This window comes from Schistocerca americana, chromosome 5 (genome assembly GCF_021461395.2).
Source record: "Schistocerca americana isolate TAMUIC-IGC-003095 chromosome 5, iqSchAmer2.1, whole genome shotgun sequence".
Classification (NCBI taxonomy): domain Eukaryota; kingdom Metazoa; phylum Arthropoda; class Insecta; order Orthoptera; family Acrididae; genus Schistocerca; species Schistocerca americana.
In genome coordinates this window covers 444,264,468-444,265,124 of record NC_060123.1, presented here as the reverse complement: position 1 = coordinate 444,265,124, position 657 = coordinate 444,264,468, and the positions used below count along the sequence as shown (strand labels likewise).

The window sequence follows — 657 nt, the reverse complement described above, 5'->3', positions numbered from 1 at the left end:
AGTTGTAGAATACTCAGAAACTGTTTCAGATGTTTGTGATTGCTGGGGATATGCGACAGAAATATATACAGGCCAAGATTTTGCATTGTGTTAAAATTAAATTCGTAGATTACCCATTTCCTGCTCATGATTACCATTATGAAATTGGGATTGAGGATTTACATCAGACTCAACTTGTTTGTAAGATTGCATCCCTGTACTCCTGCACATGCTTAAAAACATATGGAAAAAAAAGCCTCATATTTCCAGAATGAGATTTTCACTCTGCAGCGGAGTGTGCGCTGATATGAAACTTCCTGGCAGATTAAAACTGCGTGCCCGACCGAGACTCGAACTCGGGACCTTTGCCTTTCACGGGCAAGTGCTCTACCAACTGAGCTACCGAAGCACGACTCACGCCCGGTACTCACAGCTTTACTTCTGCCAGTATCTCATCTCCTACCTTCCAAACTTTACAGAAGTTCTCCTGCGAACCTTGCAGAACTAGCACTCCTGAAAGAAAGGATATAGTGGAGACATGGCTTAGCCACAGCCTGGGGGATGTTTCCAGAATGAGATTTTCACTCTGCAGCGGAGTGTGCGCTGATATGAAACTTCCTGGCAGATTAAAACTGCGTGCCCGACCGAGACTCGAACTCGGGACCTTTGCCTTTCGCG

The 657-nt window shown here is 45.2% G+C and overlaps 1 non-coding gene across 1 annotated transcript; it reads right to left on the bottom strand.

Annotated features, from left to right (window-relative positions):
* Nucleotides 1–311: 311 nt before the first annotated feature.
* Trnas-uga lies at nucleotides 312–388 on the bottom strand. Its single transcript has one exon. It is a non-coding gene; the product is annotated as a tRNA-Ser (tRNA).
* Between the last annotated feature and the right edge of the window lie 269 nt (nucleotides 389–657).